The sequence below is a fragment of the Nerophis lumbriciformis genome, linkage group LG15 (genome assembly GCF_033978685.3).
Source record: "Nerophis lumbriciformis linkage group LG15, RoL_Nlum_v2.1, whole genome shotgun sequence".
Classification (NCBI taxonomy): Eukaryota; Metazoa; Chordata; class Actinopteri; order Syngnathiformes; family Syngnathidae; genus Nerophis; species Nerophis lumbriciformis.
This window is the reverse complement of record NC_084562.2, coordinates 1790865-1816083: the sequence shown is the minus strand read 5'-3', so window position 1 is coordinate 1816083 and position 25219 is coordinate 1790865. Positions and strand designations below refer to the sequence as shown.

Sequence of the window (25219 nt, the reverse complement as noted above, 5' to 3'; positions counted from 1 at the left end):
ATAAACTATCAGACTGCGTGGTCGGTAGTAGTGGGTTTCAGTAGGCCTTTAAGGTGCGGTAGTGGGAACAAATATGGGGTAAAAATAAATTACACAAGAGGTAATAAAGAAAAAAAAATAGCAATTGAAATAAACAGACTACTTATCCAATAAAAATAATAAGCAATCCTGTACAATATACAAAACACTATAGAAATACAAAATACAAAATACTGTACAATATACAGTACAAGACAAGAGTACCGGAGTAATAAATAACAATCAGTGTCGGATGTATTGCACTCGAAGGGTAATATTGCACAGTAGGGTATTAGGGTAGGATATTGTATAGGGGTGAATTATTATTATAATTTAGAGTTCAGGATGGTAACAGCTCTGGGAAAGAAGCTGTCTCTGAGCCTGTTTGTTCTGGCTCTGATGCACCTGTAACGCCTGCCCGATGGTAGCAGGTCGAACAGATGGAAGCCAGGGTGTGTGCTGTCCTTAGTGATACTTTTTGCTCTGTTGGTGCAGCGAGAGTTGTGTAAATCCTTCAGGGAGGAGAGGGGGCAGCCGATGATTTTTTGTGCAGATTTTATGACCCTCTGAATCGCCTGTTTGTCTGCTTCAGTGCAGCTGGCGTACCACACTGTTATGCTGTACGTCAGCAGGCTCTCGACAGCCGAGCGATAGAAGGTCACCATCAGCTGCCTCTCCAGTCTGTTCTTCCTCAGCACCCTCAGGAAGTGGAGTCTCCGCTGGGCCTTCCGGATGACCGCAGTTGTATTTTGGGTCCAGGAGAGGTCAGCAGATATGAGGGTGCCGAGGAACTCGAAGGAGCTGACTCCACCTCCTCTCCGTTGATGTAGTGGGGGGCGGGGTCTGCAGTGTTTTTCCTGAAGTCAAAGATGAGTTCCTTGGTTTTTGTGGTGTTCAGTGCTAGATTATTCACTGAACACCACGCTGATAGCTTCAGGACAATACATTGTTATTGGAATAAAGAGGCTTCAAAACATCAAGTTTTTAAAAATGCTGCTACAAAATTAGATTTAGGCTGCAACAATAAAAATAAAAATGCGCTTAAAATCCTGGAGAGTTATATTTACTATGGTTAACTGGAAGCTGAATAATTTTTCTAACATTTATATCAACAATTACCATATAATTATTAAAGGAGCCCTGACTTTACAACGCACTTGCGTAATTACTGTGATCTGTTTTTATATTGGCTTCTTGTTTATTGTACAATATGTGTGTTAAGATAATGTTTTTGTTTTATTATTTATGTATACATATTGCAATTGTTTTATGCGCATTATGTATTTTTCGTTTTGTTTTTCGTTACATTTTACTTTTGTTACTGTATGTAAAAATCAGCACTGCAACCATATACCTGTTCCATTGTCGGCTAAATAAAGTTTATTTTATCCTACCCTTAAAGAAAAGCCATATTATATTGAATACTGGTATATATAAAATAACTTTTAACAAAAGAATAACAATCCTGGCTTTTGGTAGTTTTTGTAAAAATAGCTGTATGACTTCAATAACACATATACATTATATTTATCATATATACATTTTGTCCCCTGTACATAAAGGCCTCTGGAAGCTACCAGCACAAAATCAAAATTATTTTTAACACCGTGCCACCTCTCAAAGCTCTTTTTACATTTGTTAGCCTTTTGTCAATGCTTCGGTCATTCAATGAAATTTGGAACATGTCTTGTAAGTCTGCTGTGGTTGCTTCGCATTTTGTAAACACAGTAGAAAAATGAGAGCACCGCAACTGCAAGTCCAGTGTGCATTCGCCTTGTGTCTTCCCAGTGTCTCAAGTCAATAGAGCATCTTAACAGATTTGTGAAGTCTGTTATCAGTATCACCTCGCTATCAAATAACACTCCACCTCACAGTATCTGTGGCATCTGTGCTGCATGGCTCAGTTTGTAGCTCCCTGAGATGTGCCATGCATCTAAAAATAGAGCTCTGGAGACAGATCAATAGCATGGTTGAGACATGGATGACAAGGAGGAGGGAGAAAAAAAATGGGAGACATGACGATTAGTGGAAGGTTGAAACCTACAAAAATGTGAAATGAGTTTTTAATGTTGGTACAAAATGTATATGTGTGTGTGTAAGTTAGCGCTGTCAAAGTTAACGCTTTAACCCATGTGATTAATCACAAACATTATCATTAATTAAATGTATAATTGCACAATCTATGTTGACCGGACATGCTTCTTTAAAGGGGAACTGCACTTTTTTTTTGGAATTTTGCCAATCGTTCACAATCATTATGAGAGACATGACGACGGATGGATTTTTCTTTTTATGCATTCTAAATATTAAATACATGCAATCAAAAGTCTGCTTTCAATGGAGCCTATGGGAGCTGTTCAATTATACCTATAGAGCCCTAAAAAAACATAAAAACACCTTCAATGATGTGTTTTATATATGATGTAAGTATATGTATGTATATGTAGTAACAGGCACATTTATAATAACATTTAATGATTTTAAGCATACGCGACGCATTAATTTCAAAAGCGAATCACGTTTGCTCTTATTTTTCTTCATCACTAACTGCAAACTTCATGCGAGCTAAATATTATAAAACATCACCTACTGTATAATGTCTGCTGTCATTAGAATGCAGACTGCAAGGATGTTCATATATTCCCACTTACATGAAGAATGTGTTTTATCGTGTCGTTCTTGCCAGTTCCGGGTCCTAAATGGCTGTCAAAGTTTACCAACTTGACGGATTACATCCTCAGCCATCTACATTCCAGGTGAGAGGCATCATTTATGATCTACAATAAACTTCCAGAGAGCAGGGAAGCGAGGAAGCAGCAGACCACTCGGCGATGTAAACATAGGGACACACGGTAGTGATCACGTCGTAGCTATAAATAGTTTGTCTGTGTTAGCACTTATAATAACAATATCACTAATATTCAAGTCACAAAATGTAAATTGAGTTTTGTTGGTGCTTTTTTAAATGGTTATTTATTGGATTTTATGTGCTAATAGAGGACCTCCTGTTGGCCCTGCTGCAAGTGGACTTTTATTTATGTTTATTTAATATTTAGAATGCAATTAAAAAAAAAATCCATCTGTCGTCATGTCTTTCATAATGATTGAACGATAGACAAAATTCCCCAAAAAGTACAATTCTCCTTAAACCAACCTGCGGAACAGGTTGCTTTACAGTCAGTGATCAGGTCAATACATACATCAGTGCAAAGATGAGTGAAGAGCAATGTTCCCCCTAAGTTTTCATGTATTTCATGTTGCAAATGCACAAACTGCCCTGAGCATTCAGTGGACCAGATATGAGCAACATCGGACGTGCACACTGTAGCCACACCAGCAGCACAGCTTTCCCAAACCTGACAGCATGACAAGTTTGTCAACATCTGTCCGTCTACGTGGGTCGATGCAGTAGCTCTGTGTCAGGTCTCATCGGCACCTGCGAGAGTGGCTGAAGAGCCCAGCCCGCGAGTGGCAGTCTCTGGTGCAATTGGTGCAGATGTAGGAAGTTGGTTGTTGTTGTTGGTGCTCCTTTCTCTTCAGTCGTGTCCTTTTCTCCTCAAGGGCCACATTTCTCGCCTTTTCCCATGTCCTGACAGTGCTTCTAAACATTGAACACCAGGATGCAGAGTCAAGAAGCGACGTCAATGCTGCACTGCTTCATGTCTTTCTTGCAGGCGTCTTTAAAACGGATGCGTAATTGCTCAGTCCCTTCCACCAGTTTGCCATGCAAGAGATTAATCAATCAATCAATTAATCAATCAATCAACCAATTAACAATCAATCAACCAACCAACCGACCAACACACCAACCATTCTATCGGTTGGTCGGTCAGTCAGTCGGTCGGTCAGTCAATCAAAGTTTATTTATACAGCTCTTAATCACAAGTGCCTCAAAGGGCTGCACAAACCACAATGACATCCCCTTTTGGGTCCTTTGGGCTGCGGCCGTGTTCCATCTTTCTGACATGGCCGAGCCAGCGTAGGTGCCTCTCACTGAGGATGGTCAAGAAGCTGCTCATCCCAGCTTGTTGCAGGACTTCTGTGTTTGGAACATTGTCCTGCCAACAGATGTGCAGGATGCGCAAAGGAATGTTAAGGGGAAACTGTTGAGTCTCCTCACCAGCCTCTCGTAGGTGGTCCACACCTCGCTGCTGTAGTGCATGCAGGCCTGGTACACGCTTAGCTTGGTCTTCTCCGTGAAACTGGGGTTATTCCAGACTCTATGGCGTCGCTACAACAGCTGTGGCCTTAACATTCCTACTGCTCACTTCTACATTAAGCGAGAGCGAGCTCGAGATGGTGGACCCAAGGTAGGTGAAGTTGTCAATAGCCTCCAGCGTGTTCCCGTCGATGACAGTGACGTGCGGTGAGGTTGATGGCTGGTGAGGCACTGACTTCATCACAGTCAGATTTACAAACATCTGAACCCTAAAGAGTATCTTATTCACCATTTGATTGGCAGCAGTTAACGGGTTATGTTTAAAAGCTCATACCAGCATTCTTTACACATACAAACTGTAGCACACAAAAAAGCACATTTAATAAAAAAAAAAAACATTATTATGGTCTGAACCTTTCTTGCTGGACATCCACACAGCCAGCCTTTGCGTGTGAACCACGCTGTTTGAAAAGAACGGGTCTTCTGTCCCGAAGTCTGAAGCAAACCTTTTAGCTCTGGCGTTGGTCTACCTTTGATTATTACCTCCTGCTTCGATTTAAAGTCCAGTTTAGAAAACTGTTTTATTTTACATATGTAATCCTCCATGTTTTTAATAAAAGTTCAGGCGAGAGGAAATAATAAACGACCGCTGCACTTGACTTGCTAACTGTTGCTTGTTCTCACTTCTTCTGCGGCCGAGGAATGATCTTTGGGATCACTACCGCCCTCTACCACCATCGGGCCGGATTACTGCGAGCCTCAGCCAGTACGTCTTTTGCAGCCGTTTTATGAATGCTCAGCACAAAAAATACGTTACACACATACAGTTGTTGACAAAATACACTGTACATTATACACCTCAGCTAACTAAACTATGGAAATGTATAATATAGTTCATATAGCAATACGGTCTCACTGCACAGCAGGCCAGCAGTTAGCCTTTGCACAATCCATGTTGAGGCACAACTGAGTGACGTGCCTCAACTGGCTGCTGTTCACCGCACCGTCTCTTCTCAGTATTTGAACGGCAAATGTGAAAATTCAGCGATTTTGAATACAAATAATCTGAAACTGGTGAAGTTAAATGGAAAATAACTTTAGTATAATCACTGGATACATATAACAATTTAATTTTTTTTCTTTTCTTTTTATATATTTTTTCTTTCAATGATGGCAGATGAGGCCCCGCCTCACCTGCCTCTACTGACTGCACGTCACTGGTCGATGATGATGGTTGGGGGGGGGGGGGTCTGTGTCCTGTGCCATGACTTGTGTCTTCTTAAGATTGATTGTCAGTCCGAACTCCTTGCTCTCGTGGGAGAAGCGACTGACAATCTGTTAGAGGCCATCTTTCGTGTGTGATGACAAACAAGGTTGCTTCATCCTTAAAGAAAATCTCACGGTAACCTTGGCCTGTTGCTCTCTTTGTGCACTTGTACATCCCTCAGGCGTTGCGTGTTTCTTCTGCAGTCTGAATGCCTCTCCTGAAGTTCTGCCAGTAGGTTTTGGTGCAACGGCAGGCAGTATGTTGGGATGCTTTCCTGACAGCCTTCTGTGCAGCAAGAGTGTGTGGGTTGAGCCCGGCCTTGTATGTCAGTAGTGCCTGCCCCCGGTCAGGGGTGCCAGTGGGCCTCAAACCAGTCAGCATTCTTGCGCTTCTTTTTCCCATGGGCATAGATGGCTGCATTGCACACTGTGTCATGTAGGCAGGCCCACCTAGAGTCGGTGGTGTCATCACCTAGCATCCCTGGTGAGGGTTTCATTAAGATAACTCGGGAACTGCTGGGTCCTCACTTGGTCGCTGGTGCTGCAGACGTTTCTTCTTTAAGTGGTGCATATTCTGTAGAGCGACGCACACCTTATTGATGACGAGGGAATGGTCTGTTCTGCAATCCGCACTTTTGTACGTGCGGATGAGAAAGACACTAGCAAGGTCACTTTGTCTGGTAATGACCAGGTCAAGCTGGTGCCAGTGGCAGGAGCGCGGGTGTCTCCAGGACACCCGGTGGATTGCTTTGCACGGAAAGTAAGTGTTGTTGACACACAACCCATGGAAGCAGCAGAGTTCCAACAAACGTTGGCTCCGTAAGCACCAAGGGGTGTGGGCCAGGCCTCGCGGTCAGCCTCCACTATAGCAGTGAAGTCAAACATTAGTTTGGAGAATGCTGATTCTCAGGTGGTTAACTGACAAGTTAATGTTTAAACGGGTAAATATCTCGCAAGTTGGTGTTTGGCCTCACTGGCTTTAGTGTTTCACATCAAGGATATTTTTCCAGTGACAGTTAATGAAGTGGCTTTTCATATTACGCGTATTCCCCCACTCGTAGACGTCGCGGTGTGCAGTGTTAGTAAACTTTTTTTTTTTTGCATCACCACTCTCCCACATGAGGAGTTACGCTAAAAGAAAATGAATACTTGTCTACTTATTCATCGAACCGACGAGAGACTCCAACATCATGTGCTTATTGTTGTGCCACAAGGGTAGAGATGTGTACTATTACACTACCGGGGATTAACAGGTGAATTCTGCTATTTACTTCTGTTTTTCCCTCTAGGAATAGGTTTGTTGTAAAAATCAATGCAGTGTTATTCATTATATTTACACTGACATTTAACAAACAGGTTTTTAATAAAGTCAGTCCTTTTTAAGCTTAATAGCATGATTTTAATCTAAATATGGGAGGTTTTTGTTTTTCAAATAATGGTTGTTTGTTCATAACCTTTATGGACAAAATTTCTAGGCGAAGTCAGGGCGTTGAGGGTATCTGGTTTGGTGGCTGCAGGATTAGGTCTCTGCTATTTGCAGATGATGTGGTCCTGATGGCTTTATCCGGCCAAGATCTTCAGCTCTCACTGGATCGGTTCGCAGCTGAGTGTGAAGCGACTGGGATGGGAATCAGCACCTCCAAGTCCGAGTCCATGGTTCTCGCCCGCAAAAGGGTGGAGTGCCATCTCCGGGTTGGGGAGGAGATCTTGCCCCAAGTAGAGGAGTTCAAGTACCTCGGAGTCTTGTTCACGAGTGAGGGAAGAGTGGATCGTGAGATTGACAGGCGGATCGGTGCGGCGTCTTCAGTAATGCGCTGTATCGATCCGTTGTGGTGAAGAAGGGGCTGAGCCGGAAGGCAAAGCTCTTGATTTACCGGTCGATCTACGTTCCCATCCTCACTTATGGTCATGAGCTTTGGGTCATGACCGAAAGGACAAGATCACGGGTACACGCGGCCGAAATGAGTTTCCTCCGCCGGGTGGCGGGGCTCTCCCTTAGAGATAGGGTGAGAAGCTCTGTCATCCGGGAGGAGCTCAAAGTAAAGCCGCTGCTCCTCCACATCGAGAAGAGCCAGATGAGGTGGTTCGGGCATTTGGTCAGGATGCCACCCGAACGCCTCCCTAGGGAAGTGTTTCGGGCACGTCCGACCGGTAGGAGGCCACAGGGAAGACCCAGGACACGTTGGGAAGACTATGTCTCCCGGCTGGCCTGGGAACGCCTCGGGATCCCCCGGGAGGAGCTGGACGAAGTGACTGGGGAGAGGGAAGTCTGGGCTTCCCTGCTTAGGCTGTTGGCACCGCGACCTGACCTCGGATAGGCGGAAGAAGATGGATGGATGGTTGTTTAATGCCAACTCACATTAGCCCAGTGCTTCTTCTCCAGGGAGCTCTCGAGTCGTGCCCCCCACCACACTCTGCGCCACGACTATAAACAATATAATTTGTCCATAAAATTGTTTCGAGTACACCTCTGCATAACATTATAACATACAGTATAGATCAACTTCCAACAAAGAATAATTTTTATTAGCATTGTTTGTTTGTCAGTAACAGAATGGTTTTAGCGTGCATAAACTTTACTTAAATTTAAAAAAATCCTTATTTAAACTGAAAACATTTTTTTACCGACATTAACCATTTGCTTCTATAAAATCAATCCACATTACGTCAATAAATAATAATACATTCAAATTGATGAGCACCATTGGGGCGGCGTGGCCCAGTTGGTTGAGCTACTTGAGGGTGCTCAAGGGTCTATTCCAGCTTCTGCCTATAGTCACTGCCTATAGTCACTGCCTATAGTCACTGCCGTTGTGTCTTTGGGTAAGGCACTTAACCCACCTGCTCCCAGTGCCACCCACACTGGTTTAAATTTAACTTAAATGTAGATAATGGGGTTTACTATGTAAAAAGGCTTTGAGTATCCAGAGAAAAAGTGCTACATATATATATATTTCACTCCACTTCACATTAAAAAATAATAAAACAATTTGTGCTGACTTTTATTTAATCAAAATGACTAAGTCAGGATTATTGGCTACAATAAGCATGTTTGGTAATGCACAGCTTTAGAGGGGCCTGCTCCACTGTTTGAGAAAAACTGCATCAACACGAGTTACATAACTGACCAAAGTTGGAGAAGCTGGTGTTTGCTTATTTTAAGATATTGTTGCGAAATACTGTAAATATTTGTGAGACTTTACTGCGTTTTGTAATGGAGTCATGAGACTAGTAATAGTAAATACTAATTCTAAATTCATTGCTGAAAAATATGATACAATACAGTATAGCCATTTTAAAGATCCCACATACTTGACCGAATATAAAGAACAGTCTCTTATAGCATTGTTACTACATTATACTGTGGCTATAAGCCTGTATTTTTTTTTATTAGATTAAATATTGTCTTTCATGTTTATCACGTACTGAATTTCTTTGGAGGCTCCGCGGTGTGAAACACTTGAAGGTCAACACAGGCTGCAGTGACAGATGTTGCTCAGCAACCAGAAAAACCTGGAACGAGAACATCTGCTCGAGCCGAATAAATAGACTTTGACCCGCGAAGGATGCAGCATTTTCGCATATATCTACTCTTTAATCACAAGTTGTGTTCAGTTTAAAAAAAAACAATTCACACTGATTTGATTGATGGTACATCACTTATAGTACAGATGAACAGTGTTATCTCTCCTGGGACCTGGCACATATTAGCGGGTGATCACTAATTAGATATTGACACTAATGGTTGATGATTAAACACATCCATTCCAACAAAAGTCCATTCGGGGTATTTGTTCATTGGAACAGACAAAAATTGATATTATCATTGTGTGAATGTGAGTGTGAATGTTGTCTGTCTATCTGTGTTGGCCCTGTGATGAGGTAGCGACTTGTCCAGGGTGTACCCCGCCTTCCGCCCGAATGCAGCTGAGATAGACTACAGCGCCCCCCGCAACCCCGAACGGGACAAGCGGTAGAAAATGGATGGATGGATATTAGGCAGGCGGAGCTCGTGTTAGGAAGTTTTGTGGGTACGACACATCACCAATAATAGTAAATACATGTAAAAGAAAAAGACAACTATCAGTACGCGCAGCGGAAGAATGCATATTTGTGCATTGCTATACTGAGAAAGTTCACTTTTGTTCTTTTAAGTTAACTTATGCTTTTTTTATGTTCCCTAAGCTTGAGGTATATTCTGATGGTAGTACGTCAAAAAAGAGAACATTATATATATATATATATATATATTTATATATATATATATATATATACATATATATATATATATATATATATATATATATATATATATATATATATATATATATATACATATATACATATATATATATATATATATATATATATATATATTTATACATATATACATATATATATATATATACATATATACATATATATATATACATATATACATATATATATATATATATATATATATATATATATATATATATATATATATATATATATATACATATATATATATATATATATATATACATATATATATGTATATATATATATATATATATATATATATATATATATATATATATATATATATATATATATATATATATATATATATAATGTTCTCTTTTTTGACGGTATAGCTCGGTTGGTAGAGTGGCCGTGCCAGCAACTTGAGGGTTCCTGGTTCGATCCCCGCTTCCGCCATCCTAGTCACTGCCGTTGTGTCCTTGGGGAAGACACTTTACCCACCAGTGCCACCCACACTGGTTTAAATGTAACTTAGATATTGAGTTTCACTATGTAAAGCGCTTTGAGTCACAAGAGAAAAAACGCTATATCAATATAATTCACTTCACTTCACTTCACTAAAGGAATTGTAATTAGCCATCATAAAAGGATCAGGCAGTGGAGCAGGGGTAGTATGAAGAAAAAGTAAAAAAATAACGGCTGGAACGCAGGAAGCACTTTTTATTTCAACTCTCTCCGTACTGGCTATCAAAAGTCTTACCGCGCTAACAAAATAAGGGTCTCAGAAAACTAGCGCACACAAGCTAATGAGCTCCGGAGTTAACTCCAATGTATTTCTTGTAAAGGGTTTAAAAACGAGTATAGAAACTGGACAAATAGTAAACTAAAAAACCAACCACTTTCCTGTGGTACTGGAAAGAGAGGAGGACTTTTTTCTCTCTCCACAATGTAAACCTGAAGTTTTGGAACTTAGCACTACTGTGAATCCTGTCTGATTCCAATCAGTGCAAGTTATCAGAATAAGGTAATACGCCAACTTATATTCTTGTCTTCATGAAAGAAGGGACTCTTTTTGAGTTAAATTAATTGTATTTTTATTAAACACCTTTAACATGTTAACAAAAAATATATGATAAATATGTATATGTATATATATTATTGAAACTCCTTAGAATCCTGTCTTTAATCCCAAGAGCCTTTACAGTAGATAAAGTGTGGAATTGTTCAGCCTATTTTATTCCTGTTTTTTGGGGGGATGTTGTCACGGTCCGGGCGCACGTCTGCAGCAAGCAGCTGCAATCAATCGCCAGCAATCAACACACCTGAAGCTGATGATGAGACCTGCCTTCATAAGCCGGCACAACCTGCTATCCCGGGCCAGAACGTAGTTTCCTGTTCAGTACAGTAAGCCAAGATGTCAAGCTCTATGCGCACTGTTTGCTCTCTGTGTTTTCTCCCCCGTCGTGTTCATTGTCTTGTGTCCTCCTTGTCACCTCTCTGCGGCCTGCCTTCGTTCCCACGTCACGAGCTGTGTGTCTCGGCTCCCTGCGTCCCCTTTGGTTCCCTGGATGCATCTTGGATCTCGACCTCCCGCCTGGACACGGACTCTGACGCCCCGCTAGTACCCCCGACTACGTGCCTGCCTCACGGATCTTCGAGCCTGCATTTCCCCTCAGGGACTTCCGCCCCTTGCTCAACACTCCCGGTAACACACTGCAGTTAATTCACACAGTTAATCGCACACTTTTGGATCCGTCACATTTAATTTCCCTTTTTTATTAATATTATTATTTCTTATATATATATATATATATATATATATATATATATATATATATATATATATATATATATATATATATATATATATATCGTATATATATATATATGAATAGAGCTAATACGACATCCCTGTTGTCTGTGCAGTCTCCTTCCTCCAGTACACATAACAGATGTAGTCTTTCTATTACTGTATTTTATAAATCATTTGTGTTCTTTGTACAGTGTGATTAACTTAGGTGTTACATATAGCTATAATTTAGGCATAAATTCAGACTTATACACTAAAACCCGATCATCTTCTTGTCTATTTGTAACTCTTTCTAACAAAAAGTTTGACTTCAATCTCAGGATATGGTCTTCATTCTCCTAATTATATGACTTTATTGCCACAATATTCGGTTCAGTCTGCTCTGAATACTTTTTTAACTACAATAAAACAAGTGTTGTTGGCCAAACTATAAAAGTATCATCAGTTCATTAGTTTCTCTTTCATGTCACTCAAGTGCGATACAAAGATACCACTACCACAATAATAGTGTTCACGTCTGTTATAAATCATCTGAAGCTACAAAGAACAATACAGTTGCTATTTCTCATAAAGGGTACAGTGTGTGCAATGCTTTGATGCTGCCCTGCTTGGCCTTCTACCTGAGAGGTCCACATCAAAGTATAGTTTGTGACCCTGCAGGCTCTCAAATAAGTCTTTTTAAAAAACAAAAGCAAGAGTAACATATCCATCTTGATGTCAATACACATAAATGTCCATTGTAGCGATGCATGGCTGTGTAACCCGTACCAGCCACGTATACTACCTGTTTGCCCTTGATTGATATGAACACATTATAATGCACCTGGTCTGCCAGAGCATAAGAAGATGGAGCAAGAGGGACCGGTTTTGTCAAATTAGCGACTTTGTTGCTAAACTTAGTGAGTAATCAGACCTCTCTACATTCTCTTTTAAAAAAAATTATGAGTTTTTTTTTGGCGAGTCTGACAATAATTACTGTTCTCATTGAGCAGTAGGTTCTGCTCTTGTGGGCACCTCTGCCATTTTGACTGTGATAAAAAAAAAAAAAACTGACAAAAAACAACAAAATACTTTTAAACATAGTTGTCTTGCTTTTAATTTACTCACTTTTTGTGACTGTGCTATGGCCAATTATGCAAATTGTATGATTATATGGCAGTTATGTGAAAAAGTTTACTGTTTTGTTCAGTACCAATATTGGCCCTATTAGACTAGACCAGTGGTGTCACGGCGCGTGCTCAATCCCGCATGTCGTTTGCGGCAAGCTCTGCCGGCGCCTCCGCAACGTGCCAGGCCGCATCACGGCCACACGCTGGCAAAGCTGCAAGCAATCTGCAATCTGCACACCCGGGACTAATGATGGCAAGCAGTATAAAGACCAGCGGACCAGAAGATCCTTTGCCGGAACGTAGTTCACTCCCGTAGTAAGCGTCCCATCTCCAGCTTCCCTCCCGCGAACTTGATCTCTCGCTGTGTGTTCCCAGTTCCTGTGTCTTATGTCCCTTGTGTTTACCGCAGTACTTTTTGTGTCTCCCGCGATCGAGCTGTGTGCCCCGACTTTCCTGTTGGATTCCGGACTGCCTCCCTCGATCCTCGACCCCTGATTGGACACGGATCTCGTTGCTTCTCTCCAGCCCCCGACCGCTTGCTTGCCCACGGACTGCCATCTTGCCTTGCCCCTCTGGTCTGACGAAAGATTCGCTCAACACTCACGGTAACACACTCATTAATTCCTACACATAGTCTCACATAGTGTGTGAATGTGAGTGTGAATGTTGTCTGTCTATCTGTGTTGGCCCTGTGATGAGGTGGCAACTGGTCCAGGGTGTACACCACCTTCCGCCCGATTGCAGCTGAGATGGGCTCCAGCACCCCCCGCGACAAGCGGTAGAAAATGGATGGATTGATAGTCTCACACCATACACCCCCTTTGGATTTTTGTCACCCTCCATTCTCTAGTTTATTATATCATTATTGTTTGATTATTATATATATAGTGTATATATACAATTAATCATAGAACCACTATGCCCCCTTGTGGTCTGTGCCGCCCCCCACCGTAAACACAACAAGTGGTTTTCAACCGTTACTGTCAAAAGAACAATTTTTCCCATCTTACAGAACAGAAAAATAGAGCCACAAAACATAACACAATGTACATCTTTTGAAAGCTTTCGACTGCATGGATGATGTGTAGGCCTATTTTTTCTGAAAATGCAGTTGTGATTGTTTTAAAAAAGCAAAAACATTTGTGTTGTGTTATACCAAGCGCGGGGCTTCACGGTGGCAGAGGGGTTAGTGCATCTGCCTCACAATACGAAGGTCCTGAGTAGTCTTGGGTTCAATCCCGGGCTCGGGATCTTTCTGTGTGGAGTTTGCATGTTCTCCCCGTGACTGCGTGGGTTCCCTCCGGGTACTCCGGCTTCCTCCCACCTCCAAAGACATGCACCTGGGGATAAGTTGATTGGCAACACTAAATTGGCCCTAGTGTGTGAATGTTGTCTGTCTATCTGTGTTGGCGCTGCGATGAGGTGGCGACTTGTCCAGGGTGTACCCCGCCTTCCGCCCGATTGTAGCTGAGATAGGCTCCAGCGCCCCCCGCAACCCCAAAGGGAATAAGCGGTAGAAAATGGATGGATGGATATACCAAGCACACGGTTTAGCTTACTTAGGAAGTCCAAGAAGCCGACTATCATCTCATCATTCGATCACCAGTCAGAACTCATCATGGACGCATTAAGGCCCAATCCCATTGTCATTATTGGCTTCATTTTAACAGAACATTTATGATCAAACTTATGATTAAACATATGTTTCTTATTTCACCCAAAGAACAATATTATAATTAAAATTAAAATGTGCATCAAACACATGGGCTTTTCTTATTGCACTCAAATAACAGTTTCACAATTATTTTACATATTAAATAAAGCCTACCATAATCTAGAATTAGGTAAACATAGAATTGAAAGCTTTAGTGACAGTGTATTAAATGCTTCATGACCTGTACTTTAAAACAAATACAATAATTGGTAAACACTGAAAACAAGGCTAAAAATACACAGATAAGACCAGTAGCATGTAAAACAGACATTGTTAAAGATAAAACAAATGAAAAAGTGCAAGTTTGTTACGAAATTCAGTCAATTCACTTGTATTATTTTACATTATGTGGGCGGTTTGGACTGCTCTAATAATTTTCAACAAGTCAACCAGCTGTATGCGTGTCTCGTATCTACTGTATATGTGCACGGGGGAGGCTGTTAACTATATTACCTGCCACGCTTTAAACTCCTTGTGCAGGTCTGAATGTTGGTTATTTAAATGTTTACCTAAATTTGAAGCAAGGGTGGTAATGCTGTATTGACACTTTTGGCGAAGCATGTTTTAAAGCAATGCTTGCAGCATTTATCGGCCGATAATATCGGCCTGCCGATATTATCGGCCGATAAATGCTTTAAAATGTAATATCGGAAATTATCGGTATCGGTTTCAAAAAGTAAAATTAATGACTTTTTGAAACGCTGCTGGTAAAACACGGACTTAGGGAGCAGTACAGAGCAGTTGCGTCTTCCAGTCAGCAGCCCCTCCCTTTCCCCCTCTCCCACACACAACACAGGAGTCGACGACTGCAGCATGAGAGGTTTACTGGCGACGCTTGATGACCTCATCAAACCGCCGCGAGCGTAGCATAACAACAACAAGAGTGTGTTGTTGCCGGTGCTGTAGCCGTGGCTAAAAAGCGAGCTCGCTCGGTGACTGACTAACGACACCATGGCTATGGTTTGGGATTATTTTAAAGTGTCTCTGACGGATAAAAAACAGGCAATTTGCAATGACTGCAAAAAGTTGGTTATGCGAGGAGGAACCAAGACGTCTTCCTTCAATACGAGCAATTTGATGTGCCACCTCTTCAAGAATAATAAAGAAATACACGACAAATACAAGCAGAAGATGCATGAGGTGGATGAGCGGAGGTACCCTGTCTCAACGCAGCATTTCAGAATTTCTGACTGACTGGTAGGCCACTTCAAGCACTCACCACTAGCTTGCAGCACACGTATGTGGGCTTTGTACCGAGGATGTCGTTGTGGCTTGTGCAGCCCTTTGAGACACTTGTGATTTAGGGCTATATAACAAAAGATTGATTGATTGATTGATTGATTTGTGTTACTCATACAAATACGTTAGAGCAGGGCAGATTGAGCCCAGTTTATAATTTCCTGTTATACAGTATGCCAGGCAGTCTTGCACTAAAGGAGGACTATGTTATTGTGTACTTTATTACTCTAGTATACTCTGGACTGAAGCTGTGTGCCTTCATTGTTTTTGTAGCTGTTGTTTTGAGGCATGTTTAAAAAAAAAAAAAAAAAAATAATGCACTTTGTGAAAGTCAAAGTATAGTATTTCCCATAGTTGTAGTGGGTATCAGGATTATCTCAGGGAGAGCATGTCCCAAATTCCAAGCTGCTGTTTTGAGGCATGTTAAAAAAAATAATGCACTTTGTGACTTCAATAATAAATATGGCAGTGCCATGTTGGCACTTTTTCCATAACCTGAGTTGAAGTTCTTCTCTTATTTTGGAAAATGTTGTTACTTTGTTTAATGCATCCAGACGGGCATCACAACAAAATTTGGCATAATAATGTGTTAATTCCACAACTGTATATATCGGTATCGGTTGATATCGGAATTGGTAATTAAGAGTTGGACAATATCGGAATATCGGCAAAAAAGCCATTATCGGACATCTCTATAAAATTTTAGTAAGTACTAAAAACAAAACTATTTATAAATGTACACAGATAAGCCATGTAGCAGGTAAAACACACATTGTTGAAAGATAAATTGCAAATAATATATATAATATAATAACAATAATAATAATAATAATAATAATAACAATAATAAATACAAAAAATCATAGAAAAAAAAAATATATTTTTTTTTAACTTGGGAAGTCCGACAGGCCAGATTGCGGATGCCGTCGGGCCATATCCGGCCCACGGGCCGTAGTTTGGGGACCCCTGCCTTATGTTGGATTGGTTTTAGCATAGCAAATAATCAAAGTGATCCCTAGGTGACACCTGATAATTTAATTTGTTTTTGAGCAGGAAAACACCTGGAACTCATAACTTAATGGCATCCTCACAACCAACAACAAAAAAAAAAAAAAAAAAGACGCTTTGTATACCATCCCTCTGCTGGCCAAATAATTTTACAAAGTAAATATTTATTCATTATACTTCACAAATACAGTAGGTTAATCAATCATGAAACAAGTTAATGAACATGTTTGAACTTAGTCTGCACTCACTCAACCAAGCTGCACAGTAATACCCAATACACTTGGTGACAACATTTCAAGACCCCAGTGAATGTTGGAACACCTCGAACAATGGACTGATCAAACAAAATGCCCCTTTTTGATGCTCTGAACCAGCAGTCAGCAACCTTTACTTTTAAAAGAGTCATTTGCCCTCTCTTCCATAAAGGAAAATAGCCTAAAATGTACAAATATAAAACATGTATTATTTATTTATATTTTATAAATAACATACTCAAGAAGCTGACGTCTCTTTCACCTCTCTCACACACACACACACACACACTCACACACACACACACACACACACACACACACACACACACACACACACACACACACACACACACACACACACACACACACACACACACACACACAAGCGACCCTGTTATTTTCCTTGCCATACTCATGCTAATCCAATCACCACTCAAGACTCAGCAGGTACTCTTTCACGGCCTCACGGACAGTCAAAAATGATTGAATTATTTCCAAAAATGCAAATTTGTGAAGGGAGTCACAACAAGGAGAGAAAAGGATCATGTGCGGCACCGGAGCTGTGGGGTGCCGACACCTGCTCTCAAACCTATAATCTACCTCTCACAGTTAAAAACACATTATTAAATCCAGTTTTACACATTAAGAAATAATTCCAGGTATAAAGTGTTGTCCTTACAAAACGTGCAGTTACACAACATCTTGTCAAAGCATCTTCTGGTGCTGAAAACGTTGAGTGAATGGACCGGTGGGACAGTGCCCTCAGCACTATGTGTGTGAATAGCGTCATCAAACCACTTTCTATTTACGATACCATTGCAAAATAAAAATAGAAAGTACAAAAGTATTTACTGACAATTTAAAGCAAAAAAAATGCAATTTGCAGAGCATGAAAATGTACTTTGTATGATCACCTCTGTTGTGTCTGAAAGTCTAGTTTAGAGAAGTATTTGATCTTGGGTTTACAGTCCTCCATATTGGCAGCCACATTCATTCATTCATTCATTTATTCATTCATTCAGCAGGGTATTAAAACATACATTGCATCTGAAATGAAAAACAACCCACACACATTGGCTTCCTTGCTGATAAAATAAAGTAGCGACATGCTCAAGATCACACCCACTTCTCACAGTGTGTTGAATCCCACAAGAGGCACTCTAACACAGTACACGCACTATCTTTTTTCCCCTTTTTGTAGTCCGATTATCAAGAATAATGTCTCACTTATTAAACAAAAAACATGCAACATGAAACATGAATCCATTGTACAGTATACAAAGTAGACATTCATAGTGTAACAATTAGAGATGTCTGATGATATCGGCCTGCCGATATTATCGGCCAATAAATGCGTTAAAATGTAATATCAGAAATTATCGGTAACGTTTTTTTTTATTATCGGTATCGATATCGTTTTTTGTTGTTGTTTTTTTTTTATTAAATCAACATAAAAAACACAAGATACACTTACAATTAGTGCACCAACCCAAAAAACCTTCCTCCCCCATTTACACTCATTCATACTCATTCACACAAAAGGGTTGTTTCTTTCTGTTATTAATATTCTGGTTCCTACATTATATATCAATATATATCAATACAGTCTGCAAGTGATACAGTCCGTAAGCACACATGATTGTGCGTGCTGCTGGTCCACTAATAGTACTAACCTTTAACAGTTAATTTTACTAATTTTCATTAATTACTAGTTTCTATGTAACTGTTTTTATATTGTTTTACTTTCTTTTTTTATTCAAGAAAATGTTTTTAATTTATTTATCTTATTTTATCTTTTTTTTTTTTTTTTAAAGTACCGGTATCTTATCTTCACCATACCTGGTTGTCCAAATTAGGCATAATAATGTGTTAATTCCACGACTGCATATATCGGTTGATATCGGTATCGGTTGATGTTGGTATCAGTAATTAAAGAGTTGGACAATATCCGATATCGGCAAAAAGCCATTATCGGACATCCCTAGTAAAAATGTCTCTGCAAACATAACGTACTTTCCGGACTATAACACGCTACTTTTTTCCCCATGCTTTGGACCCTGCAGTTTATAAAACGGTGCGGCTAATTTAGGATTTTTCTTTACTAACGGCCATAACGTTTTGTATTCCACAAATAGTTCTCATATAACACAGACAGAGACACTGAAAAGGTGTGGTATTGTTTGTGCTTCAGCGCCATCTTTTGAACGAGTTCGCTCACTGCAGGTGCCGCGGGTTGAAAATGTACTTACTGTTTCGTGCCTTGAACCAGAAGTATAACTATCTATAGTGTTTTTGCAAGCAACGTTTGTAAGTTTTACAATATAACTAAAACATTTCTTACTTACTAAACCGTGGCATGTGTGATGTCTGTAGGAGTATTTTCATGCATATTTGTGCGTGCTATAGTAATGTAATCAAGCTAGCGTCGTTAGCATTAGCGAATATGCTAACACGTTTAGAAGTGTGTGTGTTAGTATTATTAACTTACAATGGCATTTTGCTTCTTTTGTTCCAGTTGCGTAAATTCACCAACATGTCACTGCGGAGTTATTTGTTTCGCTGATTGGAGAGCTCACTTCCGCAGCTAGTGGGTCCATGACGATGTCTTTGGTTTTGTTTCATCGCCAATTTTAATATTGGTGGGTATGGTTTAAATACCCTTGTGCTAAAGCTAAAATATGGTTATTTTGGCGACATTCTGACATGCAGACCAGCCAGTAAGCCACACCCTCATCTTTACAGGCAGGAAGGAAAAATGGCCTCAAAGACCTAGAAGCCTCATGGTAGGCTTGTGTCCAAATTAAGTGATTTTTACTTAAGTAAATGTTGAAAAAAAAAACAGATTGTAGTCAAGCAGAAAATACATTTATAAGACAGTTTAATGGACAAATGTCAATATATATTTTTTGTTTTATTATTCCTTTTTTTTACATCATGACAAGCCTACAGCCCAGATGTAGAGCATACTGTATGTCGGATCACAAATAGACAGGGGTCTACTGTATTCTAAATAACCAACAGCCTGACCGCTTCTATGTTAGCTACCTCTCTTTGTTTATAATGTACGTTTGTATATTTTCTGCTGGATCTACTCTCTATTTTATGCTGCCCTTTTTTTTTTTTTGCCGCAGCTGTTACATATACTGTAATATTGTACATGGTAATTGGGATTTGTTATATATGGTATATATATTATATAAAAATATAATATAATAATACAATATATCAGTATATATTATATACTGCATATACAGTATAATATGTAAATATTGCATGCACTATATTGCCAAAAGTATTTGGCCACCTGCCTTTACTCACATATGAAGTTGAAGTGCCATCCCATGAAATTGTCCAAAATGTTTTGGTATCCTTGAGCATTCAAAGTCCCTTTCACTGGAACTAAGGAGCCAAGCCTAACTCCTGAAAAACAACCCCACACCATAATTCCTCCTCCACCAAATTTCACACTTGGTACAATGAGGTCCGAAATGTAGCGTTTTCTTGGAAACCTCCAAACCCAGACTGGTCCATCAGATTGACAGATTGTCCATCCGCCATCCACCCGAACCAACATTTTATCAAAACCACACCCGCCCGCACCCGCCCGTTGTTATATATCTAATATAGACGATGCAAGGCATTAGTGAGGTTATAAAGCTTTTGCCTGTTAAAGAAAGGAGACTGATCCAATGACGCAGAGACATTCAATGCGTGCCACGCATTAGTGGCTAAGAGATATTAATGCGTGATAATATTATTTATCATTATTATAATATTATTGTCATTTCCATTAAGAAAGTGTTGACTATTGTTGCCAATGCCCTCAGATCAGGAGTGCGTTCCTCACACTTTGTGTGCGCAGTTGCAGCAAGCAGAACGAGGCTTTTAAGAAGTTAAAAAAATGTTTTAGAAAGACTAGGCCTATATTTTCGTTAGGTAAAAAAAATGTTCTGAATTTATTTCAATGAATATTAACTTGTTAACGTTATAATGCTCAAATAGGGACAAGGGCGGGGTGCACAGTGAAGCAGTGAACAATTTCGCGACAAAGATGAACCTTTATTGATTGATCTGCAGCCATGACAAAATATCAGACAATCTCCATTGTCAACGACAGGCAGGAAAATAAAGATAAACACATATGTTGTAGGCATAGGCATAGGCTCATACGTTTTTAAGTTTAAATAAAAAAATAAATAAAAAATGTGCCTCATAAGCCTTAGGCTGTCAATCACGCGCACAAACTTAAATTATACAATAACATATGTATGTCATCTCTATTTAAACAAAAATAAATTAAATAAATAATAATAATAAATTACCTGCAACTTATTGGCCAAGGCAAATAGCTGAAGGGTGGAAATCAAACCCATCAGACTGCACTTTATCATCAAACTTGAATTATAATGAAAATAGACGGTCACGACAAACAAAGCAGGCTAAATAGCCTTACATTGTCGCAAATCGGAGATGCGCTTCACTTGAAAGCGAGGCCAAATAATTATTCACACATAGTAGTATATCTCGAATAGAAAAAAAACACAATAAACAACGCAATTGCCTTAATTCCTTTGCACTGTAGTGCGCCCCAACAACACGTAACCATCAACATTATTTAGCTGACCGAACTCAATATAGGTTAGACATGGGCTTATTTGGTATAGCCTAGGTAACGTAGACTAATTCGTTTAACATATCCAACCGTATGTCTACTTACTTTTTTTTTTGTTAGCACTATGCAGGAATAAAATGGCATCTACAGTGCCAGGATTCATGCGAGAGCGCCTGGCCTCTAAAATGCGCCCTGCTGCGCTGAAGAAGCTTGTTGCTGGGACGCGGTGCCTGATGAATAATTGACTGTTTCAAAGAGTGCTGCTCGTTTTTCGTATGTGGGTAACAACATTTAACTATGTATATATATTTCCGAATTGGTTCAACCGCCAACCGCCCGCATCTATTTAAAATCTATTTTTACCCGCCCGACCCGCGGTTTATCCGCGGACTCCGCGGTTGTGTCTGCAAACCGCGCATCTCTAATATATATATATATATATATATATATATATATATATATATATATATATATATATATATATAGCTAGAATTCACTGAAAGTCAAGTATTTATTATATATGTATATATATATATATATATATATATATATATATATGTCTGCGATGAGGTGGCGACTTGTCCAGGGTGTACGCCGCCTTCCGCCCGATTGTAGCTGAAATAGGCTCCAGCGCCCCCCGCGACCCTGAAGGGAATAAGCGGTAGAAAATGGATGGATGGATGGCTGGATATATATATATATATATATATATATATATATATATATATATATATATATATATATATGAAATACTTGACTTGGTGAATTCTAGCTGTTAATATACTCTCGCCCTCTTAACCGCGCCCCTAACCACGCCCCCACACCCCCGCCCCGCCCCCGCTCACCCCCGACCACACCCCCCACCTCCCGAAATCGGAGGTCTCAAGGTTGGCAAGTATGTATGCGCTTCAGCATCCGCTGACCCCTCACTGTACAGTCTACGTGGCCTACCACTTGGTGGCTGACTTGCTGTTGTTCCCAAACTCTTCACTTTTCTTATAATAAAGTTGACTTTGGAATATTTAGGAGCGAGGACATTTCAAGACTGTATTTGTTGCACAGGTGGCATCCTACGACAGTTCCACGCTGGAAATCACTGAGAGCGGCCCATTCTTTCACAAATGTTTGTAGAAACAGTCTCCATGCCTGAGTGCTTGATTTTATACACTGGGCCAAGTGATTAGGACACCTGAATCTCATTTTTTTGATGGGTGGCCAAATACTTTTGGCAATATAGTTTATATGTTATATTTTATATTGCTACTATGGTACATTTTTAGTCTACTTTATACCTGCATTATCCTTTCCATCCTTACCCTTTCCATTCTTTGTAACTGAGCTACTGTGTGGAACAATGTCCCTTGTGGATCAATAAAGTTTGTCTAAGTCTAAGACAACAGACTGATCAGTAATGGTCATGTGTATAAAAAAGTTAAAGTTAAAGTACCAATGATTGTCACACACACACACTAGGTGTGGTGAAATTATTCTCTGCATTCAACCCATCACCCTTGATCACCCCCTGGGAGGTGAGAGAGCAGTGAGCAGCAGCGGTGGCACAAAAATGGTTTGTTTGTTATTATTAATTCTTAACAGTGGACCTCAGCCTCATTGCATTAAAAATTGCTAAAAAAACAAAACAAAAACAAGAAGATTAAGGAATCCTAATAACGTAATTTTTAGTTCTGATTTTACTTCAATACCACCTTTGGTTTTTTGATCCATGCAAGGTTTTGCAATGGCTGCCCGTTCCTTGTGTGAACCAAGAAGCCAAGGATGTCGAATAAACCTCACATTCAAGCACAGGATGTTGGAATCCGGACATTTGAGACATATCAAAGACTCAGGGGTGCTGTTACCTAGAGGTGCACTGACAGAGCCCTGCTGCTACTATCCCTCTTATCAGTCTCTCTTCCTCTCTCCCCTTCCCCGCCTCTCATCTTCAACACTTGTCAGCGAGCTGTCAGCCGCCAGCTCGGCTGCAGTCGTAGAGCCAGCCTGGGGACTGGATGGACGTCAGAGACGGGAAGAGTGACAGAGGACATGCCAGGTTCGCCATCTGAAGCTGGACAACAGAAGATATCTATTTCTCAGAGCTCTAATCTGTCCGGTAAACATCTGCTATCTTGTGCTGCAGTCTGACAACAAAAAGAAGTACAGCAGCTAGACTGCTGCTCTGTTACCTGATACAACTACCGATAGTCACACAAGTGGAGGATGGAGATAATGCGGCTATTGCAGCAATCTACGCCCTATCGATCCAATTCCAACTGCTACTGAATTAACTCAACCTAAATACAATGTATGTAGTAATCCCTCGTTTATCGCAGTTAATTGGTCACGGACATGACCGGGATAAATTAATTTTCATGAATCAGGAATAAATAATTATAGTAAATGGTCTGTATTTACATAGCACTTTACTATATACCTGCACAATACGCAAAGTGCTCTACATTGCACGTCACATTCACCCATTCACCCATTCTCCCATTCACACGGGGGAAGCTGCAATGTGGGGTAGGTTACTTGCCCAAGGACACAACGGCCGTGACTCGGATGGTGAAAGCTGGATTTGAAACCTCGAGTTGCAGGCATGGCTGCACTACCATCTGAGCCACACCGCCCCTAATATAATTATAAACCTAATATTTTTCCTTGCAAGAGCATAAAAAAATGTCTACTACTTTCTAAATGCATTTGTCAACATTGAACACATGAAATAACAGTATTTAGTCACCTTTACACACATATAATTGTCACGGCCCAGGCACACTGAGGTGCGCATTCATCTGTGCGCTGCACTGGGCGCACCTCCAAGAGCGTACCTGCGCGCGCCACTCCGGCTGCAGCAGGCAGCTGCAAGCAATCTGCACACCTGTCGTTGATGAGCTCCCTGGGCTTCTTAAGCCAGTGCAGACCTGCGTTCCGGGCCAGTACGTAGTGATCTGTTCCAGTACAGTAAGCCGACTCATCAAGCTCTATGCATACTCTCTCTCTGTGTTTCTCCCCCTCCGTGTTCATTTGTCTCGTGTCCCCCCTTGTCGCCTTCCAGCAGCATACCTTCGTTCCCGCGTCACGAGCTGTGTCTCGTCTTCCCGTGTTCCCTCTGGTTCCCTGGCTGCATCTTGAATCTCGACGTCTTGCCTGGACACGGACTTTGACGCCTCGCCCCTGCCCTTGACCTCACGCCTGCCCACAGACCTCCGAGCCTGCCTTGCCCCCTTGGACTTCCACATCTCGCTCAACACTTCCGGTAACACTCATCAGATAATCGCTACACATAGTCAGACACACACACATTTGGATTCGTTTCACACTCCATTCTACTGTAAATATAAAATAAACATAGAACTAAACGACGTCCCCGCTGTCTGTGCCGTCTTCTTCCCCTGTACACCATAACATTCATCCAATTTAGTAATGCTGCTTAAGGCTGAGCCAATCAGTGGCCACGATACTGAACAGCGTTATCGGATTTGTTTGGTCTCATATAGTGACCAATACTACTGTAATTGTTACGGCGCACGCGCAGTCTGCTTCTCCCTCCTCTGCGGGAGCACTTAGAGGCTTCGCTGTGAGCTCCACAGGACACTCCCCCGCGTTTGCCGTGTCGCCGCAGCTGGAGACATTCTGCAATCTGCGCACCTGGACCTGATGAGAGGGAGCTGACTAAAGGACCAGTGGACCCAAGGATCCTGGCGGGAACTTAGTTTCTCAATGGTGTACCGTAAGCCGACACAAGCTTTATGCTCTCTTTTGCTCTCTCTGTCTTCTCCCTT

The 25219-nt window shown here is 40.7% G+C and overlaps 1 protein-coding gene and 1 long non-coding RNA gene across 2 annotated transcripts in view; one reads left to right on the top strand and one right to left on the bottom strand.

Moving 5' to 3' along the window:
* Positions 1–25219, bottom strand: part of LOC133616029 (complement C1q tumor necrosis factor-related protein 4-like) — an 83823-nt gene that overhangs the window by 46034 nt on the left and 12570 nt on the right. The gene's annotated exons all lie outside the window — the stretch shown is intronic.
* Positions 10873–24200, top strand: LOC140679439 (uncharacterized). Its single transcript, XR_012050857.1, has 3 exons — positions 10873–11396; positions 13046–13215; positions 23394–24200. It is a non-coding gene; the product is annotated as an uncharacterized lncRNA (long non-coding RNA).